Raw genomic sequence first — 23,623 nt, forward strand, 5'->3', positions numbered from 1 at the left:
CACCTTCTTGGATCATGTTATTTTCTGCTGGTCAGCATAATTTTTGCTGGTCATCATTATTCTAGGTGGTCAGCATTATTTCTGGAGTTTTGGTTTCCTTTTTGCTGCAGATGGTCACTTGTTGATAAGAGTCCAGGTCCCTCATCCTTCCCCTGAGGGCAGCTGGGCTTCATATCTTCCGCTGATAACAGTTTGGGTTCTATTGTTCTCCTGATAACAGCTTGGGCCCCAGTGTCCTTCCCTCTGGGGTTTCCTTGCCTTGTACCTAGGAAATTCTTTTAAACTTAAGACTTGTTAGCATAGCTAAAAAGTATTTAATATATAATATTCATCTGCGAAAGCCAATATCACAATACAGATTTATAACAAGGATCTTGTTTGTGGGTTTGGGTTGGTTTTTCTGTGTGTGTGTGGTTTTGTGGGGGTTTTTTTCGTTTGTTTTTTTATTGTTCTCTCCCCTCTTCTCCCCTCTTCTTCTCCACTGTTAGTTGGCTAAGACTTGTCTGGCAAGTGTGAGTTGAGTCAACAATCTGTCCTGTCTTTCTCTTGGTCTGGATATCAGGCATGAGTCTGGTTGGTGGGAGTAAGGTTCCTGGATCCTGATGTTAGCTGCTCTTTACCTGTCAGATTAGGAAGATAAAACCAGATGCTTACACTTGGATGTGTTTCAGCTGAGCTCTGAGCGAAATGGTTTAGAATTTTTAGAGAAATCTGGGTTTGATTTATAAAAGCAGCTTCTTCTAATTTTTGTGTAGAGCTCCATCTGAGAGGGGCAGTGGCACTGTACATTTCTTTCTTTCAAAAATCCAGTGGGAACACAGTAATTTTGATTGTCTGTCTAGACATAGGTATCTCCTGGTTTTGCCAGGGGGAGTATATTTATTTCATGATTGATAGCACAGTTTTCCCGTGTGTTAGCTGCCTGGGGCTGACACGGTGTTATTCTTGGGCAGGGGCCTCCATGCTCAGGTGTGTAGGACTGTTCTCTGGAGTTTCTTGACCTAGTGCCTCAAAATTGATTTACCCTGTGGCATTAGCTGCCTCTCACGGCATGTCAGCTTTGTCTTGCAAGCCAGTAAAGATCAGGTCCCGGAGCGACAGCAGCAGTAAAAGCTCCCTGCTCCTGTTTCCAGGGAGCGATAGGCGGGGTCAAGGCAGGGGCCTGGATGCTTGCATACTCCAGGTACTAAAGCTCCCGGTAACTTTGCAAATGGAATAAACTAGGCCCAGCCTTCAGTGATTGAATGTAGATGCCTCCTGAGGTCTCTGGGAGCTGCTGAAAGCTTGTGCAGTATCGAGTATTTGCTGAAACAGGAAATTAAAATGCCTATGAGGTTTGAGCAGTCACCCAGGAGCGGGACCTGTGCAGTTGAGGCTGGCTTTGTGTTAGGATTTGTTCATATATTCACAGAGGGTAGAAGTCAGCCCTTCTCTGACAGCCTGGAGCTGGGAAATCCCTGGCATTTGTCTGTCTGAGACCTAACTCAGGATCCAGCTGGACGGCTTTCCATATGTGCTTCTCACTATCGTACAAAGCTGGTCCTGCAGCCTAAGTAACTTCTTAACTTGTCTCTGAGCATGATGGTACCGTCATGTTAATGTGTGTAGGGAGCCAGGTTTAATTTTTTTTTTGTCTGTGCATTTTGGCTGTTCAAATAAGTATCAGTTTTAACTGTTCCCTTTAGTCGTTCTTTAATGATCGTCATTGCCCTTCCTCCTGAAAGAGCAGTAAGCTCAGCCTAAGTGCTTTGGGAGTGCTGTGTCTAAGACCAGACACATTACAGCTCACTTCACACAGGGTAACTCCTATTTGCAGCAAAGTGTGCTGGCTGTTTTTCAGCGTTTCCCCTGCCAGTAGGACTGTTCTAGGTCCTACTGCTCACAGGTCAATGAACAGCTCAGAGAAAGCAGGAAAATCCCCATTTGTGATCAGCAGTGGCTGACTGCTTCCTCAAACCTGAGATCACACAGACTTTGTGTGTCAGTCACTGAAATGTATCCATTTTCTAATTTCTTCCTCTTCTCCTCCAGTGAATTGTCCTGGTTAATTTTATGTCGTGTTAAAGCATCCACTTAATCAGTTTTTAATGTATTTAAATGCAGCCTTGTGATTTCATTAACTGCCTCTTGTCTGTATTGTGAGAGAGCACTTGATTTACTCTGCCTGTACACTCCATTGCTTTGGGTTCTTCTGGCAGATCCCAAATTAATGAATCACTGAGGTGAACGGCATCGTTTAATATTTGTTCACACAAGACTCTCTGTTTCCCTAACAATGCTCATTGTATTCCTCTTAGACTCCTGCTGCTCCTGCTCTTGCAGTTCTGGAAGAGCACTTGTGGGTTCATAGCATAGTTATAATTGTCTGTGTACCCTGTACAGCCTGGCACTTGTCTGTGTTCAGATGGCTTTGCACAGGCACCTCGGTGTGCTGGGGTTTGTGTATGAGCTCCTCTGCAGTGGGGTGGTGTGACCCCAATGGGTTTGTGCCTGAACTCCTCTGCAGTGGGGTGGTGTGACCCCAATGGGTTTGTGCATGAGCTCCTGTACCCCTCAGATGCATGGGGTGGTGGGTGTGACCCAAATGCTGTCACAACGCCCCCAGCTGGCTTCCAGATTTAGTCACTTTTCTAATCCTAAATTTCCATAGTCACATCACTCATTATTTCATTGACTGGAATGGAAGCTGAACTGAGTCTTTTCATGAAATTATTAGTAAGGATGAAGTAATCCATACAAGCAAACTTGTCAAGTTTATATTGTCTTCATTTATGACTAATAGTCTCATTATAGGCAAAGTTCTGAAAAACAGTTCTTTGCGCTGAAAGAGACTTCTGAAAGCAATGAAGCAAGTCACAGTTTAAAATACAACTTTTTTTTTAAGTATTGGGTAAATAATAATAATAGGATCAGTAGAAATCACAAAAAAGTGCCCTGTATTTTGTCTTTTGGTCTTTTGCAGGCCAAAATACTATTATTTTTTAAAGATGGGTTTTAAAAAACATCAACCAGGTGATATTATATGTTACTATTATTTCTATTATTTTAAAAATTTCTAAATTCTCAATATACCCCAGTTGATGATAGTCCTGTGCTGATATAGTAAAAGACATTAAACAAACTGGTGAGTTGTTTTTTTAAAAGAGGTTAAAGTATGAAGATCTCTCCCACTGTGTTGAGGAGAATTGGGAAAGGCAGTATTTTGTTGTAATATGAAATAAATATGCAGTATGCAAGATTCCTGTGTTTCATTACCTATTTTTGTCTCTCCCTGACCCATATAGGCACTGTTTTTCAGACAACAATTTTTCACTTAATGGTGCTAACTCTTGTTTTTCTCTTAGAGTTTTTCTGCACCATGTTCCGTAGCACTCCATCAGCTGAGTCTGTCCCACAGAGACAGAATGTGTTCCTGTAAGCCCTCAAACGTGGCCCGAGCAGCAGAATGGTGCCTCCACCCCGTATGGAGCCGCAGGACTTCAGGTGAGAAAGCAGTCATTGAAGCACATGAATTTTAGAGGTGAACTGCTTTTATGCAAATGTGCCAGTGCAAGTTGGTGATTCAAATGTCTGTGGCCTAGATGACAGAAAATGTGTTTCTTGGTTAAAAATTCATTATATAGAACTTCAAAATACATTATAGAACAAGAACTGGTAAAATAAATATCAAACAGCTGTAAAGCAGTTTGAAATATGACAGTTTTTTTTCCTTTCCATTACTGTTTCTAATTTTGATTAATATTATTAGGGTTTTTATTTCTAGATGAGTTACTTTTTAGTATCTCCCTCTTTAGTTTTTGCACTAGTTAGTCTGAGGTGATATTTTAAAGAAATGTCCTAAAATCCATGGGGTATTGGCTTTTTAATGACATGGAGTTTCCACTGGATTGGCAGTGGAGGCAGTGATTGACTGTGCTGGCAGAGAGGTTCTTTTCCAGTTCCCTCTCTGGTCAGACAATTCAGAGTGGAAGTTAAAAGGTAAGATCAATATAGTGTTACAGCGATTTATGTGGATTCACAGTGAAATAAAGCCTTATTTACACAGTGAATATAATGATCATCAAACATATCTATCTTTTTCAGAAAAGAAAGCATTTTAAATTAGTACATCACAGCCATTGTGCTTGTACACTCTTTTTAAAAAAGACTTACCTTTCAAGGAGAGGATGCTTAGCTAATGAGTTACAGTAAGGATTCCTGACCTCTCTGGTTTGTTTTGGGATCTTTCATTTTGTTTTTGCTTTAATTTTTTTTTAGTCATAGAGCTTTATGTCTTGAATATTGCACTGGTAGTTTCCACAGTGGTTTTGAAAGTGCAATTACATTTTCAACTAATTATAGGTATCAAAATTTCTTTTTAGACTTGCTTTTTATCATTACTGGAGAATTGTACAAAAAAAATTAGACAAGTTGAAATCTTTTATTTCTTTATATACTGTAACACTTGGAAGTACTTTTGCACATAGGAAGTGATGAGATTAGTAACAAGAAAATACTGTAAAAAATTCCAAGAGCTTTTATCTTAAGGTATTGGTCAGTCAGCACGTAGAGTACAAGTGATGTAATTTCCAAACCAGTTTCTGTTCTGAGCATCCATGGTTCCCTTCTCCAGAGGTCTTGTCACTGGTTTCTTAGGATGGGAAACTCTGCTCCTGTCTCTCTCGGTTGGTGTACGTGGGTGTGGGCTCACCCACTTTGTTTAAACCTGTCCCATTTCATTTTCACTAGCCTCAAACCTACTTTGCAGCCTTGCCCAAAGCCATGACTTTGTAGACTCGATGCAGAGTTGTTTCCTGTACTTGTGTCACTCAGAAGATTCCCCAGTACTGAGGAGCTCCCAGCTGATTTGTGGGTAGCAGATATTCTGCAGAATGTACTTATCTCCTTCAGTTGTTGCCTGTGAGCCTTTCTTTGTGAGGACATCATGAAACAGGAATTTTAGGGCAGAGCCAGCACAAGGGAAGTTCTTGACCAACAGTCATGTAGACACTGAAGTTAAATGGTAAAGAGTGTAATTAAACCAAGGAGCATAATGTGTACGTATCACATTTCCAGGTAGCCCACAGTGAACTGATTTCGCTCCATTCTGTGTTCTTGTTTAGTTCAGACAGGCTGTGGAAGACGTGTAGACTGGAACTAAAAAAGTTGGAAATGGATAGAAATAAGAGAGTAAGGACTTGAAAACGTAATAAACTCTACTGCAAATACTCATCTTTCAATACTATTGTCAGATGCAAAGCAGAAAGTATTGAAACTTACTTACCTGGTTACTTTCTACCAAAAGTCCAAGTGGAATAACGAGTTAACTTGTTCAGTATTTACTGCTGATATTCTTTTCCAGTAAGTAATGCCCCAAAGTACAACTTGCTGAAATCAATGAAAATATATTTATTAACTGTGAGGTTATACATCAGTCTCTGGAACAGTTTAACATGATTTGTTACATATCAGTTAGTTAAGAGTTAAAAGCTTCTGCATGATTTTTTGCCTCTCAGCACAGTAGTGGATGGTGACAACTGTCACAGTATTTCTAGAGCCTCTTAAGAAAATCATAATGTAATTTCTTAAAGGAGATGCTGAACTCCCTTAAGAAGCTGCCAGTGTTTCAAAACATACTAAAGCCTTTTCTGTACACTTACCAAGAAAATACAAAATTTAGCAGTAAGTTTATCACTTACACGTAAGACTGATGTGAGCACAGCCCCAATAGGTAAAGTGCAGTTCTGTGCAGGCTTCAAAGGTCACTCCCCAGCTCTGGTGTCGTCAGAAGAGCTCTTGCTGTTGTAAAGCCGAAGTCAGGCAGGGTAGTGCCCAGTAATCTGTAATGGCTTCAGAGGACTGGTGTACAGCTGGGATGGCAGGATGGTCCCTAGTTCCTGCTGGTCACAGCCTCACTCTGTGCCTTTCAGCTCCACCTAACTCTGCAGCCTGAAGGCAATTCATGAGTTATTTGCTTTCAGGGATCGCATCCTTAGAGCATGGGTAACACAGTGAAGCCAGCTACAGAAAGATGCTCTGTGGAGGAGCTGGGCATTTTAGAAATGCCAAAATGCAGGGTCATGGTAGGTTAGGATAAAAGCCTTGAAGTTCTTCAGTGAAAGAGAGTGAGGCATCAGCACAGTCTTTGCTGCAGCAAATGAAACTGAAGATAAGGAAAAAGAGGATGAGTGCTCCGAACAAATCCCAGCAAAATGTATTGTAGCTGGAAGATGTTTTTTTACAGAAAACAAGGTTGTTAACCCCATTAACGTATGGAGCCAGAATACTGAGGGACCCCTACAAAGGGGCAGTCTTACAGTAGAGTCCTAGTGTGCTCTTTTCAGGGGGTAAGCTGATAGCTTACAAACTCTTCCCTGAGGGCAGGAAAGGGGTGTGGGGGGGTCACAGAGCTGTTAGACATCTCTAGGGGCCAAGAAATTGATGTCTGTTTTTGTTTTGAATGTCAGCTACCAGGGCATTGGGAGAATCTTTGAAGTTTTGTAAAGCAAAATATCTGAGAGGAAGCAATTTATTAATTTTGACTTTGCACTGAATACAGTTTTTAAAAAATTTGTTTGCTCCTTGTCTTTACACTCAGGACCCTTCCATATGGTCCTCCCTTCATTAAGCAGAATCTATTTTCCCTGGGGAAATAAAACCCACGGAGGGATACTCTGTTTTTCCTCCCTGAGCAAATCTTCCTCGATGACTAATGTCTCAATTGCTATAAAAAATTGTAAAGATGACCATTAACTTTACCACTGAACATCTCATTTAAAAAAAACAACATCCTGAAAGATGACACTCTTCTGTACTCTTTCATTGACAGCAAATGTGAAAACATAGTTTAATATTCTGAACCAGGTTTTCAGTTACAGAATTCCAGAGAGGAGAGAATAATAGTGAAGTTGGCAATTGGCACACCAGACTTTGCAACTCATTGTCTATATTATAGTTCACCTACTGCAAAAGCTCTTTGTATTGATGTCATTATTCAAAGAATGACTGCAGGTTTAGGACAAAATTTGGATTAAATGTATCTGTGCTCCAGAGCTGACAGCGGCATTCCACCACAGCTTCTCCTGTAGGTGGATGTTGGTGCAGGCTGTGCAGGGACACTCAAGCATTGGCAGCGCTGGAGAGGTGCTGGTCAAACACAAGGAGTTCATTTGTTCTTGAGCAGCTGCACAGAACACACTGCACTTTCTGTAATCTCTCTGTAGCCAAGTCAGTTGGTTCTCATTCCCTCAGATATCTGAGTTCCCTGCAATTCATCCTCATTGTTGCAATTTCGATAGTTTGTCTTTCTGCTGTGTCTTCTTGAAGGAGCATTCCTCTTCTGTCACTGCCTCTCAGGGACACCAGCCCAGGCCTTGCCCTGCACCATACGGATACGTTAGACCTGAGCCAGCCTCAGGTCTAACTACCTAACTACCTGTTTCCTGTCTTCTCTATGTTCACAGAATAGTGAAAATGGATGAGTTTTTTACTTTCTAAAGAAACACCCTGAGCTCTTGTTAAGCATCATGTGCCCCTTACTGAAGCTGCAGTGCTTGCAGAGCCACCTGGGGTGTGTGTGCAGTGAGTATGCACAGCTTTGGCACAGGGACAAGGGCAGAGGCCTCTTTGGAGTCAGCACTGATCATTCAGAAGGGTGTGACCAGCAGTGCTCGTGGCTCTTGAAATGGGGCAGAATATTCTGCTTACTGTATGCCATCTCTGCTCATGCTGTGGGAGTTTGTTTTGCAGGGTTTTGTTTACAGTTTTATTTACAGGCACAGATTTGGGTTTGGATTTTGTACACAAACTTAAGTTCTGGCAAAACCACAGCTCTTCTGCTTACCAATCTGACTCCAGCATAAACAGTGGTGCAGTGAGGACAAATCCATCAGAAATTATTGAGGATGTTATGAACCTGAGAAATAAAATAAGGAGTTAAATCCCTTGAATTGGGATTTTATGAAAGTGTAAAAATGATGGATGTTGGGTTCTTTATACATCTTTTTTGCTGGTTCTGTAACACAAGGCTGCATAATAATTTGTTAATAGGATCTGATAGGTAGTTTTGGCAAGGTGATCTGTGATGCACAGTTTGCATAAAATCCAACCAGGCCAACCAGGTGACTACAGGAAAAGCAAGAAATGCTGAGTTTTCCACATGAATGTTCACTAGATACATAAAATACATAGGAGATTGAGATTTTGACAAAATGTAGTCTTGAGCCATTCCAGTATGGTTTGTATAGTGTTTGCCAAGCATCTAATTTCTGCCCTCTCCCTTTGTTCTGAGAAATGATGCTGTCACTCTCAGCAGATGACAGTCTCCAATACCTGGAGGGAAGGAGCAGCACACATAACATGGACCATGTAGTGTTGAGCACTGGGATTTTAGAATTGTTGCCTTAAAACATGCATACAGATAGAAGCTTTTGAAAGGTCAAGGCCAATAAGACTACATACTTGCAGGTGCCAAAATTACATATGGATTAAAGAGACTACATGGGTAAGTTAACATATGAAAAATTCACTAAGAGCAGTTATAAAACGTATATTAGCTTATCTCTGAAAGTCTGCACTGAAATCCACTCGTTTTGGTTTTCACTGAACCAGGGGTTTGCTTTGAAGATAACTTGGAGGAGAGATTTCTTCAGTGGTAAAAACATGTCAGCCTCAGAAACATATTGTAATTGCTACCATGAAAATGTATACTAAATTGCTTGCAAATCAAAATTTCATGCAACACTACAATCAACACCCCATCAACCGATATTAGAAATAAAATGTAATACAAATGGTAAACAATTGTGTATCTAAAAATCAAAATAAAAATGCACAGTTAATGCAAATTGCCACGGATGAAGGAGAGAGACTGGAGATGATTACAGAGCTCTGTTTCATATTTTGAAGTAATAACCTTTGGGTAATACATTCCTGCTCTTCATAAGAAAAATCTGTATCATAAATTGTTGACAGCCCCCTAGTCACTCAGAAATAAAAAACCCCATTGAAAATACATTTCAGAAATAGTATGGTCTCTCTCTGGTCAGATTCCATCAGCAAAGCATGAATTCTAGGCAGTTTGTGTTCATCATCACCCTGCATGAGCGGGATCCTCAGCAGTCTGTGTCTCTCTGGCTTCCCTTGGCTAGTGATGGGGGATGTATTTTCTGGGTGTGGGTTCCAGCAGCTGTCAGCACCCTTCCGGAGTTCCTCCACGTGTATTGATTCCTAGTGTTTGAGGTGGTGAAAAAAGACAGGGACTGCTTTCCATCCCAAAACAGCAAATTGGAGGGCACAGCAAAGGCAGCAGAATTGCAGGAAAGTGTTCTAATGAATAAGATGTTGTTATGATTGTAAATACAAATACTACAAACAGGTATCTCATGGAAGAATGAAAGAGAGGGGGAAAGGAAGGAATAATAAACTGAAGTGCTTGGGAAAACTGCATATCCTCATCCCTTGAAATGTAGACAAAACTGGAAAAGAGTGCTGTAAAAGTGAGGAGCTTTAAACGGAGAACTGCATAAAAAACCATAACACCCAATTTAAAACCATAGTACCTGTAATGTTAGTGATAAGTCTTTTTGTAGTGAAACAGGCTGGTTTTGCTGATTTTCTGGCAAGGAATCTGGAACTAATGTTCCATTAATATAGTGGAATACAAGAGGCATCAAAACAAAAGGAGTTTTACAGTAAGACCATATTTAAATCGTCTGTATTACTGTATACCATATTATTAATGTAGCAATATATCGCTATAGGGTATATCAAAGGGACAACAAGGCTGACTGTTGAATACAGTCGAGGATTTCAAATTTGGTTCAAGTCATCCAATGTCTGCCATTAAAGTGTGAATACTGTTTTCATCATTTTCCAGTTTCTGGATGAGAATTGGGGGCTTACTGCTGGAAATACTTCATCGATCAGCATGGAGAAAAGTATCTCTATCCTTGTTTATTTCACTTTTTCGAGGACAAAAGAAATGAACCGGAAAGCCTGAGGCTAGAAGCTAACCAAACAGAAAAGCTCAGGTGGAATGGGAGTGACTGATGGGATAGGAGGAGAAAGCTGAGCTGTTGGTCTGATCCTTGAGAGGTAGCTAGGGCTGGGTACTGAGCAGGATGGTCAAACATGTTCTAAGCACTTGAAGAAAGTGGTTAGAAAAAGCCTGTCACTTGTCCCTTCATTTCTTTCCTCATCTACTTAAAATACTGTGTCTGTTGGGCATCACCAAACATTCCATTAACAAAAGTTTCCTCCAGTAAATCCTAACGTGCTGTTTCTGGCTTCTCTCGCAGACAGGCTCAAATCCTTCACCTTTGCTCTGTGGTGCAGAGCTGGGAGCCCAGCTGTTCTTCTTTGCTTTGTAAGCAGAGGTCTCCTGAAGGAGCCAGAACTTTGAGGTGTTGGATGGCTCCTTTTTACAGTTGCACACTTGGGAGCCCAGCTCTCAGCCTGGATGCGTGGCCTGGATTAAAGTAGTTGCTGACAAAAGTAATCAGCTGAAAGACTCGTTTGGTGCCCATCTCTTAGGTTTGGGTTTCTTGCTGTTAACAAGAGGCAAATCCACAAGTGTGCTGAACTAAAAGGAGAGTCAGGCAGCTTCCAGGGATGCTGAGAGAATGCAGAGTGAAGCAAATATCAGGGGCTTAATCCAAGTCTGTGAAATTGCCAGCCTTTCACGTTGCTGGCAGTGAAACCGCTGTCCTTGAAGCCAGCTAGCTGGTAATGTAAAATTCTGGCAGTGCTTCCCAGACAATCTGTTGAATCTGTTGATGTTTGCAGCTACAAAAGCTTCAGAAAAATTAACACTTGTGTGTATGGGCACTTCTGCATTTCTGTATGCCTATATACTGTATGTTTTATTCTGATAGCTCTCAAGTAAAAGAGCAATAAAAATTTTAAACAGCTGCCCCTTCTGATAGCTGCTACCTTGGGACTTATTCCAATGCTTGTTGAAAGTCAGTGACAGAGATCCCATTACCTTTACTCATGCAGGATCAGGGCCTTTTATGACGTGGTTAGTCCTGCTGAGCATGTTTTCAAAGAATATTCACTTGGATTAGACCATGCACTGGCTGCACTAACTCATTTCTGCTTTAGCTCTTCCTAAGTGTTCTGGTTCAGGCCTGTTGGTAACCAGGGATGTCTGTCCATGGAAACAGACCTAGCTGAGTAAATGTTGGAACAGGCTCCTGGAAACAGGTTTTAAATTTATGACCGTTCATACAGAAAATCTGATGAAATTCTTCCTAGCAAAACATGCAGTTCATGGTTTCACTGGTTAATACAGAAGTGGTTTAAACCCCAAATTCTTCCTCATAATGAACTGATCATATGCAGGCCACAGACAGAGAAAGATCCACCCATCCTGCGTGGAACAAATTTACTTGTCAGGGTGTTTGTTTACTTGTACTGTCCCACTCTCAACAACACAAAGCAAAATAATACCTAACCTTCTAAAAGATAACGTATTTTCTCCCTAACTGTGAATATGTATTTTTGGAGTATAGCATTTGTCCATGGAGGTGGTAGCTTCTTGCTTTGTCTTAGTCGAGTCTGCTATTTTTTACTGATTTTAATGCTGCTCTTCTTAAAACTGAATTTATTCAGACCAAAATGCCTCTACAAGAATTCTACATATGTCACATACATTATGTTATTTCAGGAGGGAATAGAAAAGAAAATCCTCAGCAGAATTGCTTCAGAAACCAGGTTTTGTTCTTGACTTCGTTGTTTTATTCACTCTCCTTCATTGTGGCAGAAGAACTGAATGCACATGAGAAAAATCACCCCAATCCCAGACACCAATTCTGTGGGATTTAATTTAGGAATTGAAGCTGCAGCTTGAATTTTTTCTAGAAAATTTGCAAGCCAGATTATTTGAAAAATCTAGACAGTCTAAATATTTTTTCCTAGGCAGAGGGGTGTTTTGGCTTTATCTTTCTTATCTACGTATTTTTTTTCAGAGACTGGTGACAAAAGCCCCCTGCTTTGGGACTGTTTATGGGGATGTGACATTATCTCTCTGTGCCACTGTCTCTCTAGGTTCCAGCAGAGTGATTTGGAAGTCCAAGGATGTCTCCTCCATCCTGAGAACTCAGTTTTCTCTTGTTTTCTGTCTCTTCTTTCTCCACCTTGGCAGAAGCTGCTGTGCAGATAGTGCACAGATGAAGGGTATCTTGCGAAATCTGTGCCAGTATTTTGTATCTTTTGTAATTAACTTAAGACAATAATGCTCTCTTCTAGGAGAACATTTTTTTTTCACCCTGCATTGCTATCGCTTTACACTTTAATCAGAAACAACCCAACCTTTTGTGTGGAATCACTGTGTAGTGATACAAATGTTTGATCTTTTCTTCAAGGTGATTCTTTATATGAGGATGCATATGCAGCTGTTTCATTTGAAGGGCCCATTAAAGTCTTTGCTCACTTTTTAGCTCTGGGACTGGGTGAATTTCTATTCAGGTCTGCTGAGCTGGGAAAGCTGGGACAAATGTGTTTGCATTTTAAGTAACTTCCATTGGTAAAGTTGATACAGCACTGAGCTCTGAAAGTCTGGAAAGGAGATTATATTAATTTTGTCTAGGTCATCTCCATCATGGTAGTTGATCGCCACTTTTCCTTGTAGCTATTTCTGTGTACTAGACACCAGTTCCTGGGATGTGAAAAGTCAGGCTTTCTCATCGGCTGTTTGAGACTAGGCCTCTTCCCAGTTTCCATAGCCCTGTTCTAAATTGCTCATGCACTCATTTATTTCCATGTTTTGACCGTATCCTTTCCCTTCAGCAAAGTGTGGGAACTGCTGCTTGATTCACAACCACTAGTTTACTAATTTTGCTACAGTAGTCTCCAGCCAGTAATTCATGCAAACATATAATGTGCAAATTGGATTGGTTTCCATGGAGTAAAATCCAGTTCTGCTCTCCATCAAGTGTGAGGTCTGGCTGTTGAGCAGGGATGAATGAGCACTGGAGTGATCTGCCCCGAGCTGGCTGGGTCCTGTGGGAGCCTGGAAAGAACAGGCGAGAGGAGCCCCTCTCAGGAGCAGCTGTTCTGCCTTTCTGCTCAGGGAGGGACTGAATGACCTCTGATAGGACACAGTCCCTGACAGCTCCAGGCTCCGTGGATTTGATGATGACTTGTGTTTCATTCATCAACTTGTTGTTTATAGGGGATGGCAGCACATACTGAGGTGGGACCAGCTGAGACTTTAGCACTTCCCCTTTTGAACCAGAGCTGAGAGAGGGGATAAACTTCCTTCCTTCCCTTTTTACCCCCTCAGGATAACCTTTCTTTCCCCCATCCACACCTCCTACCTGTACCAGCTGTGCTCAAGGCAGGATACCCTCTTTCCCTGCTTTTTCTGCATTTGATTCTTCCTTGGCCACTTCCATGTGTGAGCCTGTCCAGTTCTGCCCTAAGAGTTCAACTATTTCCAGCTGCACCTGTCCTGCTCCTTTGCCCTCCTCAGCTGCTGAGGGTTTTAATCTACCACAGAAGAGGGAGGGGTTTTTTCCTGGACTGGTGTTTCATGTGGCGTGTGCATTCCTCTTAGCTGGCTAACATATAATTCCCATCTGAAAGGTTGCTTATTCTAGCCAGAGTGCCTGCAAGAAAGTGATCATCTTAATACAAAGGCATCATGAGTAGGTTGCTTATTCTAGCCAGAGTGCCTGCAAGAAAGTGATCATCTTAATACAAAGGCATCATGAGTAGGTTGGCAAGTATCCTAAAAAAACAGTGTTGTTATTAAAACATTGCCTTGCTCACTCACCAAGTCTTTGTGTATCTTGTGAATTTTTTATTCTTTCTGAACATGTTTCTGGGTTATGCTCTCTGTGATCATCTCTTTGACTTGCTTTGCATCTCCAAGACACAGACTGTTGGTGTTGCAGCGTTGCTGCTGTAGTAGTAGTGGTTCACACAGAGTGCAGAAAATCTCAGCCCAGCTGCTGCAGTGATCCCTTTGTGAGCAAAACACAACTTGAGTTTGTTTATCTAGGTTAGACTGCATGTTTACTATATGGACCTAATTGATAGGCAGTGGCATTTAGGAACAAGTCTCAAGAAAATGATCTGAGGAAAGGAAGCCTCCTAAACTGTAATCTCTTTTAGATTCTTCATGAAATGATACCCTCATGTTTCAAGGCAGTTTTGTGTGCCAGTAGTTTTAGTGTTTAAACTAATCCACTGAGGAAAACCAGAGCCAAATGGTTAATATAATAAATACTGAAAGCAGATTATTTTACTCTTTGGATCTATTCCTACAGTGCTATACAAAGATTCCTCCATTGGTTATTAAGAATTTAGGGCATGGATGAATGTCAGTGGGAGTCTTCGGAAATAATTCCTTTGACTTCAATTGGATTAGTATCAGCTTCTTATTAAATAATTGTAGGAAATCACTGTGTAGGACCTGTTGCTGAAATTCATAGAAATATCAGACTAAAAGGAACAAATACCCAAGACCATTTCCTTGTGAGAGACAGACAAGTGAGATGCCTTCCACAAGCTGAGAAATGCACCTCTTTTAAAACATTCTTAAAATGCTTCAGACATGCAGCCTTAATAAAATCAACGTTCTTTTGGGGATAAGCTTTACTGAATCAGGGCCTGGTAAATGTCTCTGGATTATGCAGATCTGCTGTCACACAGGAAACCTGTCTGTTACTGCATTCCAGATAATCATTTGCAGAAACTTCATAGCATTATGAGAAAAAGAATTTAATGATAGAGTATCAGATTGTTTCCAGATGCATGAACAACTATACTTTGTTGAGCCTCTGAGAAAATGGTCTCTCACATTAGTAACCTGTAACTAAGCACTTGTCAAATTACTTAATGATTAGGTATTCTTTAAAATTTCTCTTCTTTTCAAAGGAAAAGTAATTGATCTAGATTAAAGCGATACTTTCCTTGAAGGGAAAAAGAAAGTTATGTCAGGTGTTGGAGAGCTAATGTGGTGACCAAATTAAATCTGATTGCATTTTTTGCTTTGCCGAGTTGTGTATTTATAGGAATTACATTTATCAGTAAAGAATTAAAATACCAATTATCGGTCTCAAGTAACACAAAAGCAGATGCTTGTGTCTTATAATTCAATATATGCGAGACTGTTTTCTTTTAATTTTTGATATCTGATAGAAATACATTCAGTATTCAGCCACTGAAAGCATTTTTACGTCATCCTTGTTCCCTTCCAACCCCCACTGAACTTTAAAACAGCCACTGGGCTGTCCTCAATTGAGGAAAAGATTGATTTTTCATAGCCTAGTCTATTCTATTTTCATAGAAAATATTTTTTATTTACAGCTGAAGAATATAGAGATAACTATTTTTTGGGGACGTTGCTTAACATTTCCATGTAATTGACTTTGAAAAGCATTTAAAATATCTCTGTAATGTTGAAACACTGTTGGGAGAATAGGAAAACTTATCTAGAAGTTTTTAAAGAAGATGAAATGAAAACTCAGCTGTAGGTTTCTTTAGCAGTATATTACCTGTATAACTAGGTGAAAGCAGAGACCTGTTTTCTTTTCTACTTGATTTGTGGCAGAAAGGAATCTTCTGTACTGATGGTAGCATTACTCAGAAGTAGACGTATCAGAATTCAAACTGTATTAGTTTAATGCGTATTTTTAAAAATATTTGTGGTTTTAATGTATTTTCAGAGGTTCTCTATGCAGCTTCATTTGTACCTTGCAAGTCATAATGAAGGTGATGATCATTCCTCTTTACGTGAACAGCAATGGGCAGCTGTCAGAAACATTTTGGTATTTGTTTAGGGCACAGAGGGAAAGTCAGTGTTTTCAGCCAATTCTTTCTATTTTTCTCAATGTAAAATGGAGTTTCTCTGGCATTGACACAATTCCAAGGAGCAAGCTGGTTGGAGAAGAGCAAGTGATCAAAATTCCTGGATAAGAAGTCATCCCATTTTTCTTTCTGGCATTTAGTGGTGTCTGCCTCCCTCTGGGCAGGTTCTTCCATCTCCAGCCTGCTGCAGCAAGCTCTCGCAGCAGAGGCTTTCCCCAGCTTCGCTGAGCCTCAGCCTGCAGTGTCTTCTCTGGCTCAGAGCAAATTGTGCCTGTGTGCTGAAGCAGCATTGCAGGCAAAATCTTCCTGTTCTTCCAGGGTGCCGGATCAGTACAGGCATTCTCAGGAGTTCCTGCAGTGCTGGGAAGTGGCCAGGCCTTTGAGGAGGGTCTGTGTTCCCCAGTGTCTCCGAGCAGCCCTGGGTACACCCTGCTTGCTGCCCTAGGGCGCTGGCCCCCAGGGACTGCACAGCCACTGATGGATGATGATGGGTGCTGTGCAGCCTTCCCCTGGCTGGGATTGCAGCAGGACACCTGCAGTAGTGCAGCCCGACAGGCTGAGCTGCAGCGTGTCTGGGCTCTTTGTGTGCGCGGTTGGTTCAGCGCTGCTTTAAAACAAGGAAACGGAGGGTGTTGCGTTTCAGGCTATAGCTAAACTTCATTAAGAGGTCGGGTTTCTTCAGGCCGAGTAGGAGCAAGGTTTAATCAATAATGTAGCTCTGCACAGGTTTGATTGATTGAGCATTTCATGTACTCATGAGATGGAGGAATGAAGCACAGAATGTTCCCTGGAATAAGCAGCGGATGGTCCTTTCAGGGAAATGGCCGTTCTCTCTCCTTGGAGCACTGCCCCACTGTGCTTCTGCATGTGATTTATGATTCTGCGCACACTGCACCGTCTCATGAGACAGGCTTGCACTTCCCACATCGTCCTGGTGATCATTCACTTCATCTGTTCCAGCCTCACTTCCTCTCTACTGAATAGGAGAAATCTGAATGGCACCTTCTGTTTTAAAGTGAGTTTTCCTCTGGGTCGTGGGCATGACCTGATCTTTACAAACAGAATTTCAGTAAAAAAACTTTGCCGAGTTTCTGCAGAGCAAAACTCTGGAAACCCCGGCTGCTGAAGTATCAGCCCAGCCCTGGATACTGCTTCCTGTACCAGATAGAAGTCTTCCAAGATTAGCTTGAATTTTTCTGCATGAAACTGAATTTAACTATGCTTATGCAACCAGTTTATGCTGAAATATATATGTAAACCAGGTACAGGGAAAAAGACACTTTTGAGGGGCTTCTGAGGATATGAATAAATTGGTAAGGGCACCCTGAAAATGATACACACGTTATGTAAAGGCAAACTACTGGAATGCATACCTTTGTAAAAAGAAAAGTTGTTAATGCTTCTACAATAATTTATTTATAGTATATTATATAATGCTCTTTAAATTCTGGTTACAAAGACTTGTGTAAGTCCCATATAGGCACTAGGATGCTCTTCAGTTTGGTTCATTTACTGGGATTTCAATTCTGCTCTCCTCTGCCAATAGTTAATTAAAAACTTCTCTATTAGTTGGCTACCACTGAAAGAATGTATCTGAGTGGATGAAAGTTCCAGCTCTACAAAAGTTGTGGTATTTTTACTCACTATGTTCCCTTGCAGTTTTTCTCCTCCATGTAATATTGTGCTGATATTTTTAGCTCTGACAGCCTTAAACTGCAGAATTTTGTTTGATAGTGTAAGAATGTTGCAAGATTTAAAAAAATCCAACTAACCAACCAAAACCAACAAAAGAAGGGTGGCTTGCATGCTGAGTTTAAGATTGGCAAATGCAGTTTTGTTTTATTCTAGTTATTTTTGTTCCTGTTACTTTTCCTTTCTTTTGGGTATTTTTTTTTAACGTCTTGATATATTAGGTATGTTCAGCAATGCATGCAGCATTTGAGAGGTTTTCTGAACACCCTGTAAATTTTAATTAGCTGGTTAGCTTTTCTGCCAATGTCAGTATTTTTCTATGTGCTCTGAGCTAGGTAACCATCTCTGGTGACTAATTCACTAAGAAGATTTTTGTTTAGCCTCTAAAATCCAGTTTTTAGAAAATGGCCTTTCAAATTGAAATAGGTGTTGGTGAAGTTAAATGAATTTTGGCTAGTCTGCATTAAAAATGTCAACTGCATGAGTCAGTGTATTTGCTTGATTGGGTTTTATTTCAAAATAAGAGAGTAATGGTTAAACAAAAACCTCTTTCACCAGTGCAGACCATTGGTAGAACAGCAGTCATGTTAATGAGAGAGTATTCCCAGAAACAGCCCAAATCAGAGCTAGGTTAACCATGAGAAGTCGTGTCATTGGGACAATTTGGCTCCTGTTCTCCTGGGTTCCTGCCTTGGATAGATAGAGTTGAGTGTCTTGGGAAGAGGCGCTACAGCTGTCTACATTTTGTTCACCTTAACTACAGAAATACCTGATCTTTTTTCTTTTTTTTTTTTTTTTTTTCCTAAAATGTCCTGATTGTGCCTGTGCTTGGCCTTGTTTGCAAAGCAGATAAGTTTTCTGGTTTGTCAGCCCTTCTCTGACAACAGGGAAAATGCAGTGCAATTCCCAAGTATCACCAGGCAGTCTTTTATTTGTTTATCTGCCTACACCAAAACAAATCCCAGCTGGTGGCGGCAGGTTGGCGTGGAGCCTTGGGTGGGCCCAGATTCCTCCTAGAAAGGTTATTAATAGCCTTGAAGTAAAACATGTACTGAAATGTCTTAATGCGGGAGAAAAACTCAGTTCCTCTTGGAAAAGTAAGCTTCTCTTCTAAATATTTACTGAGTTATCAATCCACAACAAAGCTCTCTTGCTAACTGATCAAACTGCATTTGCAGGTGTCAGAGGTACCTTGCTACAGCAGAACCTCGAGCTGTGTCCATAATGTCCAGAGGTCTCATCAGGGATGAAAGTCACTCAGCATCCCTGGGTTAAAACATGGCCTTTGTCTCTTTATTCCTGGTTATTCACAGAACATGCTGACATTTTTTTCACATGCTGGAGTTATTCCTTAAAAGATTTCTCCTTTATGAAGCTGCTTTGCTACCTCAAATGTCAGCTACAGATCATCAGATTCATTTCTAAAATGAATTTTAATGTATCACAGTTCCTTCTCCTATTTATACTTGACTATCTCCAGCACAGAGCCTCCAGATACAAGATACTATCCAAATCCTACCTTTAATCTGTTTGTGTTTATATTCATAGTGTCAGTTAATGTTAAGAAACTGTACATGGGCTTAAAAATATATTTTACATAATCACTAGATATCACTAAACCTTTTCTTTGTTGAAGCAAATCCCAAGAATATACAGGAGATTATTATTTCAAATTAAGATACAGACAAGGCAGTGTGCATGGTATGCATGTTTACATACTTGGAGCTGAGGATGCAGGAGTGGCAGGCAAGGAAGTGGAACTTTTTGTGTGTGTGAAGAGATGTGGTAAGCAAGGAGGAAGGACAGAGCTGGGGGCCAGTGATGGTTGGTGGGAGCACAGACGTTGAGCAGGACAGTGAGAGGCAGCTTTCGCTTGGTCAGTGATGTGTAAGGGCTAGAGAGGAGAGCACAGGTCATTGCAGACAGGAGCCTGGGACAAGGACTGTGACAAGGAGTTAAAAAAAATAATTGTGAAAAGGAGCCAGAATAGAAGGGATCTGCTTGGCTTTTTACAGGAATCAGGAAAGGCGAGTGGGGTCAGGCAGCTTTCCTGAGCCTCCACCCTGAGCAGCCTCTGGAGCCTACCAGGACAGGATGGCAGCTGCCTGGCAGTTCTTCTTCCCCTGGAAGAGCAGTTCATTGCCTTCAGCCCCTCCTAACACTGCTGGGAACTGTGGCTTTGAAGCTTACTTAATTGGGTGTTTTCCTTTAAATTTTTTAAAATTTTTCTTAACTTCAGCTTGGAGTGCTTGAGTTTGACGTTTTTAATATTTTATTCTGAAGAACTGTCAAAATCACTCCAAGAAAGAGATGACTATATTGAGTAAAAAACAATGGTAGATACGTATTAATTCGGACATTTGGGTAGTAGCAAAGGGTAGCCAGTCAGTGCATAATAATTATTTTCCTGTTTGTGTTAGCACAGCCTTGTACTGTCACACTTGGAATTAATGTTACCACTGAGGTGGAATTGTGAAAAGACTGTGCCAGCCAATTAAAATGGTAATATGAATTACCATTCAGAATCTGTTTGTGATCGTATCGATTCCTTCTTATGGAACGCTTCTCTGTGACCTTTTCCAAGCACATACTGTACTTTTCACACTTTTGTAGATTAATCTTGTAGAACAGTATTTTAAATTGTCACACAGTAGGCTTGTAGAATTGCATAAATTGCCAAAAAGATGATAAAAACTACAGTGATTCTGTGCTAAAGAGCATTAGAGCACTGCCAGCAGATCATGCAAAGTGCCTCTGAAAGTCTACTGGGAACCCCTCCATAGCAGAATGAAAATCACAGTAGAGCAATTACGAAGAGGAAGATGTGTTTTATGAAGACACAGGTATTTGTTGTGGTGGGAAACTTGTTTTTAAATGTACTACAGCGTTAGCTTTCAGAGAAAATTTAGAATAAGAACAATTTATAGTTCATAAAGTTTAAAAATATGAGTAAAAAGACCTTTTAAAATTTGGAGGAAAGCAGTCACTACACTGGAGTCTGTTGAACTATAAAATGTTGGGCATGCACTTCATTCCTTCGGTACTCAGGTGTGAGAGACGGAACCCAAAGCAAAATCCCACACTGGAGTCCAACTCCTCTGAAGCTTTACAAGTCTGAACCTTTAGACAGAGACCAGTGAGTTAGGTGTGATGGGAATTGACCTTTATGGAGAGAATTCTTGGGGAAGGGATTGTACAAATGGATTTTAATTGTGATGAAAAAACGCTTTTCAGTGTCATAAGGCCAGGAAATGAATGTGCTGCCAGACTTTCTAAGTTATAGGAGATTCCTTGGCTCAGAGAAGAGAGGTAAACAGAGATGCAGTGCTTATTGACTACTTGCTTATTTGAGCCAGCTCTGTCTCTTTTTCAGGAAGTAAGAGGAATGTACAGCAATTTCTTAAGTGTTTTCTTATAGGTGACAGCTTTGCCTTCCACTGCCAAGCTGGTCTGTAGGTCCCTTGTCCTTTAGAGTACCCACACTGCTGAGTGTGCTGTTTACTGTGTGACTCTCACTCATCTCCTGCATACTCCTTGAGACCAAATCTCTTCAGAGCTCCCTTCAAAACTGGGGCTTTTTTAGGCAGTATTTGCTGGCAGCTCAACATTGTCATCTTCCCATCCATCACCCCGCCCAGCATGGCCTGTGAGTAAAATAAACCCAAGCTGAAAGTGTTCTGAATGAGGCATGTGGCTTTATATGGGGTTTATATTCGTCATGCACTAGGATATTTGATTTTAATTCTAAGCTCTCTTAACCATCACAGTCCGTTCAGTCTTTCCTTTCATTTTTAATTTGTTATTACCTTGTCTCCTTGATTATCAAATTGCTGAAATCAAATTTCTGTAATCAAATTTCTTCCTGTGAAATACTTTGGTACTTAGCAGTAAGGGCTAGACCTTCCAGTTCATCATCTTTGTGATTTTTCTCATGCTTGGAGTATTTCCGTGCCGCTGGAGAGGCAGAAACAAAGGGCCAGCTCGCTGGGCAGCGTGTGCTGGGCAGGCAGCGGGGAGCTGGGAGCTGGTTTTAATCTACCACTGCTTCTGTGAGATGGACTCGCTGCCCTGGGCTGTGGGAGGCCCCCAGTCACTGCAGTGCTCTGAATGGCACAGATCTGCTTTCATAGCACTTCCTTTGCAGCCAGGATGGCCAAAACCTGACCAGAAGGCTGGGATTCCATCTTGTTTCCCTTAGTGAGTGTTTCCTGGAGAGACCGCATCAGAAGCAACCGTCTCCTTTCTGTATTTGCCTCCTCCCATCCTAGGCAGAAGCAGACAAAGAAGCTGTGGTGAATGCCAGACTCCTTTACCTGCCTCTCCCCTAAAGGGTGCTAAACCTGTCACGTGAGCAGGGCATTGTGGAAGCACATTTCTGTGTGCAGTGGGTGCTTGAAGGAACTCTCTTGGAGATTCATAGATCTCCACTGGAATAGCCATGTAGCCTGTGCTGGCCCAGGGAGGCCACAGTGCTGCTGGCCTTGCTGCAGACAGGTGGAGATGGGACTAGACTGGTCTTGTCTGGGCTTCCTGTGAGATCCTGTGGGCCTGTGCAGTTTGTGGGAAGGTCAGTTTAACTTGCTTTTTGATGCTCTTGCCCATCATGTGCAGTAATGTACGCTGCTGTGCATTTGCAGAAGCACTCTGATAGCTTTGTCAATATGCTTCACTTGCTGGTGCAGGAAGATGTGTGTGGACCCAGAGAAATGTAGGAATTATTTGGATAGTGCTGGGGAGTTGTTCAGCATGGCAGGCACTGAGGCTTATACCTAGCACCACTGTATAAACTCCCTGCAGTGTGAGTTTTGGCACACGAGGGACTGTGGGGAGTGTGGATGGTAAGACCAGAGCCTGGGAGCGAAGAGTTAAGTAAATAGGGTAGGCACACTCCAGTTTTGAAAACATCACAGATACCAGCTGAATGTAAATATATCCCTTTTACTTTGAATATACTCCCAGGCTACATATCTTGCATTTTATTTAGCTTCAAGTCTGAATTTCTGCTAAGAAGATAAAGATTTCCTTGTTGGATCAATTTCCCATGACAAATTGTCTGATTTATAGACCAGTGCTACAACTGTCTTTGCAACCTTTGTCTGTGTAAATCTTGGATCTGATGACTGTGCCCTCTTAGAGGTAGTATTAGCGTACCCTTTCAGAAATGCTCCCAGATCCACCTCTGAAGACTTTCTGCTCTTGGTGCTTTCCACCCACAGCTGAATTCCAACTGAATGAACACATAGGTATGGTGCAGTGGCAGCAGGCAGTGCTTGCAGCCACACGGAAAGCCTGGGGAAAGCTCAGGAGCTGCATCACTTCTCCAGCAGCTCTCCCCCTGTCCATATGGCCTCTCGAAGTTCTTTTGGCATCAGTGGGAGGTAATGATGGGCAGTTTGCGGCAGGAGCAAAGTCCCCCCGCGCATCCCGAGCGGACGCCGGTGCATTTCTCGCAGGAGATGCGGTGTGAGGTCTTTGACTTGGTGACTCATCGTTTCCAGAGGCACCTGGAATGCTGGGCTCACCACATCGGTGTGAGCCCATGTGGAACAATCTCAGCCCACACGACTGTTCTCGTGTATGTGCAGCTCCTTGCTGAAATTTTAGGGTAACTTGGTGTAATAACTGAAGCACGAGCTGGCCAGTCTCCAGTCTGGTGAGCCACTCTTGTCAGTCAAGTAGAACTCCATTAAGCTATCAGCTTCTGGTTTCAGTATTCCTACATGAAAACAGATTTTCTCTCCAATATTCACAGGTTTGACAGAGAGCAAAATATTTCCGTTTCCCCCAGCAAACAGCTTGTCCTCATGTAATGACAGTTTTCCATCTGCAAGAACTGCCTTTTTGATACCACAAACCACCTGAGGTGAAAATGTAACTGACTTGCTCTGCTGTAAACCTGCCAAAAGTAAAATTATTTTTGCCTGTAGCAAGAACTGTTTTCGTGCCAGTGTATTTTCCAACTTTGCTAAAAGTTACATACTTCTGATTTCATCAGAAGAATAGCTGGAGCGTATCTCTTGGCAAATTAGCCTGTTTTATTGTGAATCAAGGCAGCAGTTTTATTTGGGACTTCAGGCTTCATATTCACAGAAGAAATCTCTGGTGTGTCAAATTATGCCTTGTAAGTACCTGAATC

The 23,623-nt window shown here is 41.5% G+C and overlaps 2 long non-coding RNA genes across 2 annotated transcripts in view; one reads left to right on the forward strand and one right to left on the reverse strand.

Annotated features, from left to right (window-relative positions):
- LOC147651987 (uncharacterized) overlaps positions 1–23,623 on the forward strand; it is a 102,791-nt gene that overhangs the window by 1,153 nt on the left and 78,015 nt on the right. The window contains exon 2 of the long non-coding RNA XR_015290104.1: positions 3,345–3,483. This is a non-coding gene — a long non-coding RNA (uncharacterized LOC147651987). The remainder of the gene's footprint in view (positions 1–3,344; positions 3,484–23,623) is intronic.
- LOC147651988 (uncharacterized) lies at positions 4,402–11,250 on the reverse strand. Its single transcript, XR_015290107.1, has 3 exons — positions 5,679–11,250; positions 5,264–5,367; positions 4,402–5,136 (listed from the first exon to the last, which is right to left on the reverse strand). It is a non-coding gene; the product is annotated as an uncharacterized LOC147651988 (long non-coding RNA).

The sequence above is a fragment of the Cyanistes caeruleus genome, chromosome 8 (assembly GCF_971803275.1).
Source record: "Cyanistes caeruleus chromosome 8, bCyaCae1.hap1.1, whole genome shotgun sequence".
NCBI lineage: Eukaryota > Metazoa > Chordata > Aves > Passeriformes > Paridae > Cyanistes > Cyanistes caeruleus.